Source organism: Caretta caretta, chromosome 9 (assembly GCF_965140235.1).
Source record: "Caretta caretta isolate rCarCar2 chromosome 9, rCarCar1.hap1, whole genome shotgun sequence".
Lineage (NCBI taxonomy): Eukaryota > Metazoa > Chordata > Testudines > Cheloniidae > Caretta > Caretta caretta.
In genome coordinates, this window is record NC_134214.1 from 73,693,330 (window position 1) to 73,707,124 (window position 13,795).

A 13,795-nucleotide genomic window follows, 5' to 3' on the forward strand; every position below is an offset into this window, starting at 1 on the left:
CTAACCCAACGAACCATTCAGGAGCTCTGCCTTGAGGCAGAGAGTTGTCAGACTGGGATGTAGCAGTTGACCAATATCCTGCAAGAGGAGCGGAAGAACGACTGGAAGATTGCGGGGTGAAGTAGGTAAGGAAACCATGACTGCCTCAACTATGTCGGGGCTATTAGGATAACTTTGGCTTTGTCCTGTCTGATCTTGTTCACCACCCTGAGAATAAGAGACATTGAGGGAAATGCACAAAATAGTTTCTCTATCCAAGGGAAGAGGAAGTCATCCCCCAGTGAATTACAGCCTAAGACTTTCCCTGAACAGAAGAGGTAGCATTTTTTATTTAAAGCTGTGACAAAGAGGTCCACTTCTGGGAACCCCCAAGTTCAAAATATGTCAATAAAAAAATCTGAGAGTCCAACTCCCATTCATAGCCTTGGGAAAAAGGCCTGCTGAGAGCATGATCTGTGACATTTGCCTGCCAGAGAGATAGATTGCCAAAAATCCCTATGCAATAGTAAGGGATATACCAGTTATACCAGTTCCTTTACTTTAATGCTTCAGCACAAAGGGAAGGGGAACTTGCCCCTCTCTGCTGGTTGATGTCAGACATGCAGGCCACATTGCCTATCATGATTCTGATAGACTTGTTATTGATGAGAGGCAGAAAATGAAGGTAGAGATTTCTGATTGCCTTGAGCTCCAACAGATTGATGTGGAGGGTGGTTTCTTGGGGCAACCATCTGCCTGCACTGTATGAGCCTTGAGATGTGAGCTCCCAACAGAGATGAATCTGTTGAAACAGTTACCATTGGCACTTGTTGGAGGAAAGGAACTCCTACGCCTACATTGTGATGATCCTTCCACCAGTCTAGAGAGTGTTTTGCTTCTCAGGGGACTGACACTTGTTTGTCTAAGCTGTGTTTGCTTGGTAAATAGATGGTTCTGAGACATCCCTAGAGACAGCAAAGGCATAATCTTGCATGATCTGTCACAAAAGTGCAAGACACTATGTCACGCAAAAACTGAATACAGTTTGAAGATAGTTTCTGACTGAGGTCTTGGAGCTCATCTGACTTGTCCTGACAGGGTTTAACAGTGCTAAGAATCTGTCTGTGGGAAGAAAATCCAGGGATCCTCCTATAAACTGTATATTCTATACAGGAATCAGTGTGGATTTCCTCACATTCAATTGAGGGCCCAAGCCCAAAAATAAGGCAAACATGTGGCAGACTGCACCTCCTTGTATGACCAACCCTTGAACAGCCAAGTGTCAAGGTACCGAAATGCTACAATTGCCTGTCGACACAGGTAGGCGGCCACTACCTCCAGAACCTTTGAGAATACCCTCGAGCCAATGAGAGGCCGAAGAGACACACTCAGCATTGAAACGGATCTTGGCCTACAACGAAATGCTGGTATCTTCTGTGGGACAGGTGAATCACTATATGGAAGTATGCATCTTGAAGACTGATGTCCATAAACCAACCCTCTGAATTAGGGCTGTCGATTAATCGCAGTTAACTCATGCGATAAAGTAAAAAAAATTAAAATCACAATTAATCACACTTTTAATCACACTGTTAAACAATAGAATACCAATTTAAATTTATTATATTTTTGGATGTTTTTCTACATTTTCAAATATATTGATTTTAATTAATACACAGAATACAAAGTGTACAGAGCTCACTTTATATTATTTTTATTACAAATATTTGCACTCTAAAAATGATAAAGAAATAGTTTTTTCAATTCACCTCATACAAGTACTGGAGTGCAATCTCTTAATCGTGAAAGTGCAACTTACAAATGTACATTTTTTTTGTTTCCTAAAAACAAAAAACAAACAATGTAAAACTTCTAAGCCTACAAGTCCGCTCAGTCCTACTTCTTGTTCAGCCAATCGCTAAGACAAAAAAGTTTGTTTACATTTACATGACATAACGCTGCCTGCTTCTTATTTACAATGTCACCTGAAAGTGAGAACTCGCATTTGCATGGCACTTTTGTAGCCGTCATTACAAAGTATTTATGTGCCAGATATGCTACACATTTGTATGCCCCTTTGTGCTTCGGCCACCACTCCAGAGGACACACCTCTATGCTGATGATGCTCATGAAAAAAATGCGTTAATTAAATCTGTGACTGAACTCCAGGCCTGCCGACAGAAATTCTGGGCCACAGGGCTGTCCGGAGGGAGGGCGGGGCCCGAGGCAGAAGTGATGAATAAGGAACTTCCAGGATCACCCGTCACTCCTAGGCGTGCGAGACCACTATGGGGGTCTGTGCTTTGTGGGGCCCCACAGGCTGACAGGATTGGCCAGCACAGTCACGCGCGCCTAGGAGCCCTGCAGCCCACCCAGGCGATTTTAAAAGGCCTGGGGCTACCACGGCATACCACGGGGCTACCATAGCCTGGGCCCCTAGGCAATTGCCCCCCTTGTCAATGGACCTGCAGAACTCCTTGGGGGAGAACTGTATGTCTCCTGCTCTGTTTTACCCACATTCTGCCATATATTTCATGTTATTTCTGCGCTAAGTGCCATGCATATTTTTGGCACTATACAAATAATATTCCATATTTACACAAACATACTTAAACACATATATAAATTTCCATGATTGCATATATAAGACACCTTGAAATTTGTACATATGTATTGTTGAGGAAGATTTTTTTTCGGAAGGAATAAAAAGGGGAAATACAGATAATTTAAAGTTACAGGAAAAGTTAAGAGAAGACTTAAGATCAAATACCATGCTGCATTGCTATACTAATTTTGTTTACTAACCTGGTTAATGTTGGGTTTCAGAGTAGCAGTCATATTAGTCTGTATTCTCAAAAAGAAAAGGAGTACTTGTGGCACCCTAGAGACTAACAAATTTATTTGAGCATAAGCTTTCGTGAGCTACAGCTCACTTCTGTTACTCTTCTCTTTGTGGTAGTTTTTCCAACAAAAGTTATTGGACACCCAAACAATAAAAGTTCTTTTGTTAATGTTAATTGAATACCACATTTTAAATGTCACATTCACTTGCTTCTTGAATAATACTAACATTTAATCCCAGAATTTGGTTTGATTTGGGGATTTATCAACATGAGAGCTTTTAACAAGATTCTGAATGATTTGCATACATTATTTAGGGAAACTTGAAAATCTCTGAGAGTCTCAATACATTATTTGCTTTAAGTAACTGGCAAATTTTCAGTAACTTCAAATGTGATTGAACTATAACTTTATTATACATATAGGTGAAATTCTGATTTTGCTTTCAGTCATGAATTCCCATTGACCTCAGCTGAGTTGAGCATGTAAGGGAAGATTTTAGCCCATAATATTGAGATTTTAAAAGCCTTATCTAGAAAAAATATTAATGATAATAGTGCTTTTTTATAACTGTGGTTATGACAAAGGACAGTTGTCTCCAAGAACTGTTTGACTTATTATTGCAGTGAATGCCTATAAAATATGGGAACATAACAGAATCAGACCTCTTCATGGAGAATAGCTGAACTGTTCCCAATATGGCTTGCCCCAGCCACTTTCAAACAACTTTCAGAGTAGACCTGTGCAGTAATATGCCTGGATACCATTACACCTGGCAAGGTAATTCATGAGAACAGAATCAGTAATTATGAGGTAGAGGAGAAAAGGAGAACTGGGTTCTCATCTCCTTTGACCACACACTGTAGAAGTCATTAAGTCAATCTAATATATGACCAAGCACTGGAAGACAGCTGTTACAAGGATGCTACTAGCCTTTTTTAGTATAATGCTGCGATATAAAGATTGTCCTGGGTAATTATTAGGAAGCTGAAAGGGAGCTAAATAGATTGTAGATTTGTGATCTTGTGTTACAATGAATCTGTTGCAGTTTTTCATTACAAATAGGGGATATGATTTTTCTTTTCTTTTTAAAGCTATTATATCTATTATACTTCTAACCGAATATTGAATATAGGGATGTGAGATGTAGACATTCATTATTACACTTTATTACATGGAAATAGTGGTAATAAGTATATTTAAAGTTTGTTTAAAGTCCACACAAACAATATAACAAGCTACAATCCTTGTGTTATAAATAAATAGTACATTTGCCATGCTTACTAATCAATTGTTGGAAAAAACTAAAATCAGTCATTCAAATGGTTGAAACTATGCTAGCACGTAGGTGACAAGTAGTATGTGAAGACCTGATGTAGGGATTTTTCTTTTAAATTGAACTTTCAACTTTATTAGATACTGAAATATCATTCATTCAATTTTAAAATCTACATTGGTTTTACAAAAAAAAAATCTGTAAAAATTATGATTATTTCACTCACAGCAGAATATTATCTAATAATCTTTTTAATTACAAAAAGAAAAGGAGTACTTGTGGCACGAAAGCTCACGAAAGCTCATGCTCAAATAAATTGGTTAGTCTCTAAGGTGCCACAAGTACTCCTTTTCTTTTTGTGAATACAGACTAACATGGCTGTTACTCTGAAACCTTTTTAATTACAGTTGGTTAAAGGCAATATTTAAGTCATGAATACAGTCTAAAACAGTCAAATAGATGTTTAATTGTAACGCTATTCCTGGAGCTAAATACTGCATATTTTTATAAGAAGATATGTGTTATCTGAAAAGGGCTAAATGCTCCCCCTTCTACAGAAAAACCTACAGGAGGGGGGGAATTATTCAAATACTCCAAATACCCTCTAGGAATTAATGAAAAACACTCCTCTCATGAAGGAGAGATTTCTTTCTACAGAGAGGGACAAGACTACAGCCTTCAGACTCTGTGAAGCTGGAGGATCAACAGAGAAATCATGTCTCAAAACTGGCAGTCTAGCCATGGTTGCCAACGCTGACAACTTTATCATGAGTCTCATAATATTCAGTACTTTTCCTAAAGCCCCTGTTCCTGGCTTCCTATAATTGCTGAGAAATCTCAGCCTTCATTAAACAAAAAAAGGTGCATTTCTTACACTCATGGTTGTGAAGAAAAGCTTGACAGCATGACCCAAGAGGGAAAACCTCAATGCTCGAAAACTAGAGGGCAAATTAAAAAAAAAAAAAAAGTAAAATCTGTTTTTAAAAAATGTCATAGTTTATAAGCCACTCTCATGATTTCTAGGGCCGGACTCATGATTTTTTCTGAAACCCTTGGAGTTGGCAATACTGCAACCTGCAGAAGGTCTGACGCTCCCAACTGCTCCTTAACTAATTAGTGAGCTACACTGCCAGAATCACAAAGAAAGAAAACGCTGCTCATTGCTCCCTTCCCAATGACAACATACTGTCAACCTTTATGAAACAGCAAAAGCCATGGAGCTGCAATAAGTACTAACTCACATGTGGATTTCCACTGGGGAGTATGCTACAGAGATTAGCTACTCTCTCATTCCTTCCTCCCACCTCCTCCTAATTCACAGTTCTGAATATGTGGCAATTCCATAGAGGTATTTCCTTACTCTTGGGAGGTAGCGAACAGGCTATGTAGCTGCCACTTCCCCTTCCATGAGTTGTGGATCCTTTTTGCCCCTTCCATACCATTCATGGGAAATACTATCTGAGCAGCAAAGTAATGTGGAAGGGCCTGAGGTCTAAAATGGGTTTGATTGAGGGGTGGCGAGGAGATTACTTTACACATCAGAGATTACATTGCACAGAGGGCCTAAATGAAAACTACTTGTCTTATGTTAGAAGCGTTGTCTGTTAAAAAATACAAGCAAATTTGCTTGAAAATACCATGTGCTATGGAGCATGTAGAGGAAAATGAGGTGACTTCTATCCACCTGACTCAATCCATGTCTTTTCCAGGCAAATCTTAAAGTCATTAAGAACACACATTGAAATATGCATCTTCTACAAAGCCTTGAGTCCAGATGCTTTCCTATTTAGCAGCAATTAAAGAGCAACTAAGCAGTAAACATTATCTACAAACCGGACAATATCTGTGTTATCTGCATCTAGCTCTGGTAAGTGCAGACAGAAATTACTGTGATTAATCCTGATGTTCCTGAGCCAGTACTGCATCCTGCAGAATACAATACAGAGTAAAAAGTACAAAAGACAGCCGTATATATTTCCCATTTAAGTGCAGATAACAAAAAATAGGTTTACCCTATGGGAGAAACTAAAGCACCACATTCAAAGAAAGTATGTAATTTTAAAAAAAGAGAAAATGTGAAAAGAAATAGAATACAAAAGTCAGTAACATTCTGCCTAACCAAAGTGTTATGTCCAAAGTACCTAACCTGAAGCAAATACTGTTAAAAATTAGTGAAGTTGATACATTTATCAAAGAAACAAAAACTTTCCTGATACTAGTGCTCAAAAAAGTTTTTTTTCTTTGATAAATGTGAGTAGGATGCTATTTGGCTTTTCCTTCTTGCAGATCACTAAAAAGCCAAATAGCATCCTACTCACATAAGACAAAAAGGTACATTCTAATCAAATATGAAGCTAACTGTAAATCTGGGAAGGTGAACAGCACAATATATGACATACTTGGATTCGCTGACCTTTTTCTAGTTTGCCTACACAGCCCTTATCACAGAGTATTAACAAATCTCTGCACCAAGGTTAGTCTTATTCAAGTGTAATGTATGTGACATTTTAAATGTGGAATGCAATTAATAATTACCACAAAAGAACATGTTTATATACAACAAGGATACAATCTCTATAGTGGTACTGTATCGAAAATGACCTCATTTCTTAGTACAGATAGGATATTTTTTCCTTCAAAAAATACTGCAGCTTTTTTATTTTTGATTCATCAAAAAAGAAAAGCCCCAAGGTCACCTGTCAATAACAGAACAAACCCTCAGTAAATCACAGTGCTTCACAAATAAATTCCTCATCAGTAATTAAAACCAGGCCTCTCTGGCCCTGTGTTATCAGCTCATCAAATTCATTGCTCATCTAGAATAACAGATCCACATCTGCAGTCATTACAGCACGCCAGATAAATCAATCCTCTCAATGATGCTTTGAGCCATCTCTGCTCCCTTTTAACCAGCCCGATATTTATTTCCCCCTGACACTTCTGACATTCTATTTACTGTAGGCAAATGGAACTCATACGGCACCTTGTAATGGCTTTACCAAATCCCATTGTGGGGCATATCTTCGAAGACTGATGGTTGCAATAAACAAGGTTTTATGGTGTAAGTGTGAGCTTCCAACTTTTTCCCCCCGGAATTTGACTTCTGCAGTGAAGAAGGTTTATTACATTTGACTGCAGGTGGAAGAGCTGTCCCCATTTAGAACCCTGTTAACTAAAAGTCAGCAGAAAATTTTCAAGTTGATGTTATTTTTGTAATTTTACTTTTACATCAAAAGCAACATTGGACAGAAATATTTACAGCTACTTTTCAGCTATCTGTAACTGTGTTAACCAGTTTTTCCTCTACTCAGTATAGAGCAGCTATAACAAGTTTCCAAATAGAATATAAAAGGAATATTTAGGTTCCCAAATAAGTACAGAATATCTATCATATATATTTTTCCACATAAATATATTGGTATAGTTACACTCCACCTTCAATGTTTGTTTATTTAAACATATGCTTGTATATATTTAAACACATACACATGGGATGAAAAAACTTACTTTGACCAATTTGAAAGCAGTAAAAATCATGGATTCCAGACTGATAGCAAAACCCATAACTTTTCAGCTTTGTGGTCTGTTAGACTTGTGTGAAATACACAAGCTCTGGGTTGTTGGACTTTTTTTAAAAACATTGTTCCCTTGAGAGTTCTGAAATATACCACAAAAATACTTTTCAATATGAATCTTTATTGTTTATATACCATAGGTTTCCATTCAATTTCCCATAAAAAACAAACAATAGTTTAAGTGAAGGGTCATAAATAGTTTCTGAAGCTTGAAAATGTTTCCCAAAACACAAACTTTTTATTTAAAAGATTTTAAAAGTTTTTGCTATACCCAAAACACCATCAGATAATCCTATCATTAACACATGTATGTACATGCATACACACATATTTATAAGATACATTCCAAATAGCATTACTTTAGTCCCAGTGACAACAGATCTGTACACAGTACCAAATAACCTAATTACTGCTAGTGATGATTTTGTATTAAATGACCCAGAGATATTTTCAATTGCTACCTATGAATAATTTGATTGACAAAATGAATGTCTGATATAGCAGAAACTAGCAGCCAGTGAAAAAGGCTAAGTCCAGCTTGTGAAAGCTAGAAGTTACACTGCCTAACCAACTGTACCTCAGTTGCATCTATGTCATTTTACACAAACCATTCCTTAGAAGTGAACTGCACTCCACATCATGACAGTAATTATGCATGGCTCAAAATTGACTTGCATTAAATTACTGTCAGAGTGCTAGTGGATCTCCCCTTTAGCATATATTAAAATTTTATTTCCGTGTGTCAAATGATGTCTCACTCCAATAACATTTGAAGAAGGCTGTCAACTTCTTCTTTTTTTTTTTCTTGCTACAAGAATGCAGTTAAAGCATACTGCAGGTTGTGAATGCCAAGATCCTCTTTTGAACACTGATTCAAAAATTACAAGATATAGTCTTTTCCTTAATGAAAATTCTATATTTACCACTCTACTGTTCTTGTGTACAGATCCTACTGCTCTCTAAGGCCGAAGTTTGAATATACTGGGTTCTGAAATAATAGCCCAAGGCACTGAGTTGTGAGGTCATGATACATAAATGATGGGAGGGTTGTCCACTATTCCTCACTCCCAATCACAAAAGGGAAACACAAATTCTAGGTTGGAACTCTTAAGTAGTCTACATTATCTGCAGCAGAAAGGAAATTATGTAGTAATCTTCAAATCTCCAAACAACACAATCAGGAAATTCTGAGCAAAATAAATCTGCTTACTTGCCTACCGCACAACCTACCAGTAATTCCTTGCTTTAAAGTAATGAAAATAATGTCCCATTGCTACCCTATGTCAACATTACATCATGTTTTGTTTTAGCATATATAGTTACTTTCTCTGAATTCCATTTCAGATTTTTAAAATACTTTATCACAGTAAAGAATGAAGTGGTTTAAAAAGAAGTTAATTCAGTGCTGGGAAAAGGTTCAGGACTGCTTCCACTGGAAATACTCTACTTAACAATTAACAGGTATAGCACAAGTAGGAGAAGAATAGGCTCTCCTATACAGTCCAGCCAATATCTCTTACCACATTTTGGAGGAATCAGTGAAGGGGTAATAATAATATATTTTATTTAAAGTAGGATGAAGGGTGGTCTTGTGATTAAAGCACAGGAGCAGAAATCTAGGGGACCACCAATTCTCCACTTCTTTACATACCTCTGTAAAACTGGTATTCCACCAATATCTATGGAGTTACATCAGTCAGAAGTGGTGTGGGGTGAAGAATCAGGCTCCCAAACTCTGTTTCTGTCCCTGGTGCAGACTCCTGTTGTGACCTTGAGCTGCTCACATAGGCTCACATTTTCAAAGTCCTCACCGATTTTGCCTGACCAATATCGGACATCTTGCCCCTAATATCCTCCTGACTTCAGTATTAGTTATGGGTGCTCAGCATCTCTGAAAAATCAGACTATTGGTGTTTTATGTTGAGCATTCAAAAACTGAGACACCCAAATTTAGTGGTCACTTCCATGCTTCAGTTTCCCAGCCTGTACAATGAGGATAAAAATACTTAACTATCTCACAGAGGCATCATGAGGCTACAATAGTGATGAGTGCCATAGAAATGAACACCTAACATTTAGGCACTGTGCCACATAGCAGAATCCACAGCCCCAAATTAGATGACCAGGTTCCCTATGCAATACATGTGGGAGAGTTAGGTGCTTAAGAACAGATTCACAGAAATTAGCATGATGAGCAGGGAGCAGTCTAAATGAACCAATAAGATGCCAAAGACAGGAGTATGGCCTAAATCCTATTCCTCAAAGGGAGTTAGGTGCCTAACTCCAGGCCGGAGGGAGAGGCTCTCTCCACTTGGGACTCGGAGCTGGGAACCCTCTCCTGGAATCAGGTGCATAGATCTTTCTTGCAAAATAACAAGGAGCTTATGGTGATCGTGCCACTACTCTTATGCCCTATACACCACTGGTTAGACCACTCACCCAGGATGAGGTAGACCCAGGTTCAAACCCCCACTCTGCCTCATTTAGCACAGAGACTTGAACCAAGGTCTCCCACCTTCAAGGTGAGGGCCCTAATCACTGGACTAAGGAGTACTGTAGGGGGAGCTCTCAATCTCTCCTGTAGAAGCTGTCCACTTTGCATAAAATATTTATTCATAGGAGCAGGGACTGGAACCTCGGTCTCCCAGGTGAGTGCCCTAACCATGGGGCTATAGAGTCATTTTCACTCTCTCTCTGGCCCAATGGATCAGGCCCTGCAGATAGACAGTCCCCTGCTGGGGCTCAAACACCAAGCTGCTCAGAGACACCAGGACTTGGGCAGCTTTGGGCATATCCACAAGCAGAAATTTAGGGAATTTTACCAGAATTTAGGCACCATGGGAATTTAGGTACCTACATGGTTAGGTGGCAACTGAGTAGGGTATTTGAGGATCTAAATTTTGGACTTAGATGCCTAATGAGGCAGTTAGGTGCATAAATCACTTTGTGGCTCTAAAGCATTATCCCACCCAAAAATAATTTTTATTCTTAATGAAGATAATCTGCTTGTAATACATCTGCCTTGTCATTGGTAACATTGTAGTAGCTTCTCTCCAGATAGGAATGTGGCTATAGGTTTGCAAAATTCTGTGCATTTTCACTGCTGCTTAAACACCTCACAGGATGAAAATCAGCACTTTTATCAACACTTGAGATCACATTATGGCCAGTCCCTGAGTAGGCGTGCAGGGAGGGAAGAGATGAGCTTGCAAGAAGCCTCCCACTTCGCATCCTCCTACTCCTAATTGCAGCCATGAACACAAAGACGGCTCCCTTCTTGTGCCACTAAGGGTGCTATGCAGCCCAGAAGAAGAGGGGAAGAGATGGAGCCATGGCCCTGCCCCCTGACTTCCTTGCCAGCTAGCTAAACTGCACGGGCAGAGAGACGAGCACAGGCTGCACCTTTCAGGAGTTATAGCAATGGGTGCACTCCTCCAAATGCTCGGTAACTTCAAGAAGTGCTAAAACAGAATGACCCCATTCTGCCAGGGCCGGCTCGAGCTTCTTTTGCCATCCCAAACAAAAAAAACCCCGCCGCCTGGACTGCTGAAGCAAAAAAATAAAAGGTGGCCAGAGAGCCGCCGAAGCACCGCCCCAAGATTGTCCGAAATGCCGCCCCTTCACAGGGGCCTCCCCAGGCACGTGCTTTCTCAGCTGGTGCCTGGGGCCGGCCCTGCATTCTGCATTCCAGCTGACCTGAGATGCACGTTGCACCTATCATCACTTTTGTACCTCCAAGAGTTAGGAGCCAGCAAAAGACCAAAGCAACAGCCCAGAACAGCAAGTCATCCAACTGTGTGCTCCAGTCATGTGCCCTTCCTCCTTCAACACACTCCTCCCTGCTCCGGTTCACCCTATCCCGGGGAGAATGGGAAGCCAGCACAGGACCATATACCAGCTCTATACTACCATGAAATCCCCCTTATGACTAAGAGGTGTTTTTTTTTAAATGGGGAGATTCATTAGTTTTTCCCTTGCCCGCCTGTTTTTTTTCCTTGTTACTGTTTATTTCCCTTTGCTGTTATTTGGTCCTTAAAAAATCTTCCCAAAACGAATGAATTTAGAATATGGTAGAATAGCAATTATCTGAAGGTATTGGTAGAGAATCTTAAAATAATCAGTGTTTGGATAATCTGGGGAGCTAGCTAGTCTGGAGTCAGTCCATAGTCAAGTTCTCCTACTTCTGTTCTGACTGCTGACTTGCAAGTGTCCTGAGATAGAACATCTGATCACCAACAACTTTAGAGGAGAAGTTCCCCTTTAAAAAACTTATACAATTTATCCCCAGAAACTGAAGGAGAGTGAGTGGCCAGACGATTTCCTAAGACTGGTGTGCATCCATCTGTATTATAGGAAGTGCTGCTGAACCCAACAGATTTAGGAAAACTAGCTCATTGTCGACACTTTTCTTCAGTTTCTAGTGAATCTGGTTTTAAAGGGCAATGTCTTCTTTTCTAAACCAGCGGAGTACAGGAGCCTGATTCTCTTCTCAGATAAACTGGCCTAAATTACAAGAAACTCCAGTGAAGTCAATGGATTTACTATTGTGTAAATGTAATCAGAATATTTTCCTGGGAGTCCAAACTTTATCAAATTCACACTTATCTGAAAGTGCAAAGGAACAAGATTCTGGGGTTTCAATACAGGAGGTTCACATATCCTAGGTTCTGACGACATCTTAAGCTACATAGTCATACTTGTACCACATACTTGGTATCTTCATACAAATTACTGGACTCTTGCTAGGATAGAGAAGATGTTCCTTTTTTCTTTCTGTGGGAACACATTACTAGGATGAAATTAGCTTCAGAAATCTGAAATTCTAGAATACCTTTATCACACAAACTTAGGGCTTGGCTACACTTGCGAGTTACAGTGCAATAAAGGAGCCCCAGGCACACTAGCTCACTACCCGTCCACACTGGCAAGGCACGTAGAGCACTCTGACTCCATGGCAACTGCACTGCAGGTACTCCACCTTGGCGAGTGGAATAACGTTTGCTGCGCCCCCGCTGGAGCGCCATGGCGTCAGTGTGGACGAGTTGTTGCATTACTGCACTCTGATCAGCCTCCGGAAACGTCCCATAATCCCCTTAAGTCAAGTCTCATTGTTTTTGAATCACTGTAGGAATGTGGATATGCCCTCTGAAAGCTCCATTTCTGAAAGCCGGCTGCTTATCTGCTCCGAGACAAAGCAACAAAGATTGCTGTGTGTGAGAGAGAGGTGGGGGAGTCTGCTGCTGTCTGAATTTACAAGACAGCAGGCTGACATGCTCTCAGCCCCCCAAAAACCCACTCTCTCTCCCCCCACATACACACAACACACTCCCTGTCAACTCCACCCCACCCCATTTGAAAAGCATGTTGCAGTCACTTGCATTCTGGGATAGCTGCCCATAATGCACCGCGCCCAATGCCACTGCAAGTGCCGCAAATGTGGCCACGCCAGTGCGCTTGAAGCTGTCAGTGTGGACAGACTGCAGCGCTTTCCCTACTGTACTCTACGAAGGCTGGTTTAACTCAAAGCGCTGTACATCTGCAAGTGTAGCCAGGCCCTAAGTCACTGTACCTCCCGCATGTGTTCGTAGTTAATGCTGTAAGTTTTCTCTGACTTCTATGTGCTGCTGACTTTAATCATGAGATGATTTAACCTCAAAATTACCTCTTAAAATCAATAGTTTTTACAATATTTACTGGGACCTGGACTGTCTGTTTCCTGTTGCTTTCCAAATGCTGCAGCAACCTGAAATGTGCTTGCAAAATGAAAACGTCAGGAGTAGTACTCAAATCAAATCAGTATTCTCCGGTGCTTTCTGTCATACCAGCACTTTCAATGGGAATCTCATCCCAACACTGAAACCTGGGACAAATGCAGCCTTCCCCATCAGCAGTCCAGGACGTAAAAACCCGTATCTCCAGGCCTCCTTGTCTTGTCTTCTAGACAGTCATCACCTCTCCATTTCTTCCTTTTTAAGGTGCGGGTAGGAAATTTAGGGAGGCACGAGTGGGTTGTGAGACTGCAGTAAACACATCTAGAAAGATACATCCCTTTAATAAACACAAACAACTATTAATTTCATTTAGAAGTAATCTTATTAGTTGAGCTGTGGCAGCCTGGTTTTAT

General features: G+C 40.1%; 1 protein-coding gene across 4 annotated transcripts in view; it reads right to left on the reverse strand.

Annotated features, from left to right (window-relative positions):
- DACH2 (dachshund family transcription factor 2) overlaps positions 1-13,795 on the reverse strand; it is a 465,751-nt gene that overhangs the window by 411,380 nt on the left and 40,576 nt on the right. The window lies entirely within an intron of this gene.